Raw genomic sequence first — 2,601 nt, forward strand, 5'->3', positions numbered from 1 at the left:
AGGGAAGGGAAGGGAAGGGAAGGGAAGGGAAGGGAAGGGAAGGGAAGGGAAGGGAAGGGAAGGGAAGGGGAAAGAATATTAGCTTTCAAAAATGTTTTGAACTTTGGTAGTGACTACTTTGTATGACATGGAGTGGAGGAACAGGGCCACTAAACATTCAGATGACTAAATAGTTGCACAAAATATGCACTGTTAGTTTAAAACTAGTAAAACTTAACTGTTGAACATGATTACTTTTTTTTTCTGACAGAGCAACTGATGCCTTTATTTGGTAAGCTAAGTCCATAAGAATCTGTCTTCTGGATAAACATGAAGTGAAGTTTATAGCACTAACTATGCCACATTTGGATTCTGATAAAATATTAATCTATATTTACTTCTAGGTTTTACAAATTTGGATTAATTTGATTTGGAATGTAATTATCAATTGATATGAAAACACGGATGACTGTATACAAAGGGTATTGATAAAAAGCATCACAGTCAATGGGAAAGAGAAACCTAGATTACCACAGAGATCTGTATTACACTAGGCCTTGTTTAACTTCATTCACAATCCCGGAAAGGCAGTAAACAGAGCTACTAATTTTCATAAATTATGTTTAATTGGGAGGAGCAGACATTACTTGTGAGGAAAGAGGAGTGATTGCAGAAGAAATCTAGAAAAATTAGATTTGTGAATTGAAAGTAATCAAATCAGATTCAATTACAAAAAAAAAAAAAAAAGGTAACACAATTAGTACAATATTCCTAAATGCCCTATATCTAAGAGAAAGACCTAAGCCAGGTCTTTGAGTAAGACAGTAAATTATGGTAAGAGTGAGCTAAATATGAAGATGCTGTTGGATAGACTACAAAAAAAGGAACATTGCAAATATGGCCTCTTTGTGCATGTCTACCGCATCAGGAAGCCAGGAGGCAATGTCCTTATAAAATAACCGATTCAAAGCTCACTAAAGCAAATGGAAGGACTCCAGCCTCGTCAATAGGCTTGGATCAGGCTCTAGGCATGTCTGTGTGAAGTCACTTGGAACATTTCATTCCCTTTTTAGGCACAGCCATTACCACAAAGACACTGAGAAACTGAAGGAAGGCCAGAAAACTCTACTACCACAAGCACAGAGACTGGAAAGACTGAATTCAGGGTGGAATGATTTAAATCAGCACACAGGAAGCTTGCATTTTTACCATTGAATATTGTCCTGTTGTGCATTTGTACTTTATTTTCCTTAAGGAAAAGTTTATTCTTTCCAGTAAACAAGCAGTAAAACATGTTGATAAATAATTTTTGTAGATTGCTCAAATTTAAAGGGTTTTTTTACTATTTAATTGACAACAATTAAGTATATTTTTATAAATATGGTTTTAATTTAAATCCAATTTTACTGAAGACAGAACGTAGGAGGACTGATTCTTTCTGCCTACTATGTCCAAGATTTTATAAATAATCCAATTCTTTCCCCCTAATTATTATTCATAGAAGAGGAAAAAAGTTTTCCTGCTTTTTAAAACTGCTAATCAGTTTTACAGTTTTGAAAGAATTATATAATGAACTGAACCTGTTAGAAAAATGGAAATGAAGAAAATATTTTCTCAGGGTTGCCACCAGAAAGTGGTTTAGCTTTCCAACAAACTCTAGGTTTAGATACATGGCTACAGACTTTCAGCAAATTCGAAAGGCTTTCTGTCTGCCTGTTGAACTTCCACAGCAGAGCTATACTATGCTTTGGAAGTTATAAATTACCTTCAATTAGAAAACCTACAGGTTTTAAGAAGTTTCCCTCACATAGAATCGTACAATATGCTGAATTGGAAGGGACCCATCAAGATCATTGAGTCCAACTCTTGGCCCTGCACAGGATACCCAAGAGTCACACCATGTGCCTGAGAGTATTGTCCAAATGCTGTTTGAACTCTGTCAGGCTTGGTGCTGTGACCACTTCCCTGGGGAGCCTGTTCCAGTGCCCAGCCACACTCTGGCTGAAAAACTTTTTCCTGATGTCCAACCTAAACCTTCCCTGACTCAGTTTCAGGCCATTTCCTTGAGATCTGTCACTGGAAATGAGGGTTAAGAGATTGGTACCTGACTGGATTGAAGTCTTCCCCTTAGTCTCCTCTTCTCTAGGCTGAACAGACCAAGTGACCTCAGCCACTCCTCATATGGTTTCCCCTCTAGACCCTCCATCATTCTCATTGCCTTCCTTTGGACACTCTCTAACAGCTTAATATCTTCCTTGTATTGCAGTGCCCCAAACTGCACACAATATTCAAGGTGAGGCCGCACGAATGCAGAGCAGAGTAAGACAATCCCCTCCCCTGACCAGCTGGTGATGCTTTGCCTGATGACCCTCAGAACATGGTTGACTCTCCTAGCTGCCAGAGCACACTCATATACCTTATAAAAATGTTCTTATGAAAAAATATCTTGTATACTTTACTTCTCTGATTACCTTTTCCAGTTTTCATCCATTTGATTGATTTACCATTTCTTCTTTTATTACTACTAAACTGTTAAGAGAGACAGGAGCAAGGAAGAGTTCTATGATTAGGAATCTACAATTTGCTGGAAGACATAATACTCAACACTTAGGCAGTGTGCTA

Source organism: Manacus vitellinus, unplaced genomic scaffold (assembly GCF_001715985.3).
Source record: "Manacus vitellinus isolate BGI_N305 unplaced genomic scaffold, ASM171598v3 scaffold_6_pilon, whole genome shotgun sequence".
Taxonomy (NCBI): Eukaryota; Metazoa; Chordata; class Aves; order Passeriformes; family Pipridae; genus Manacus; species Manacus vitellinus.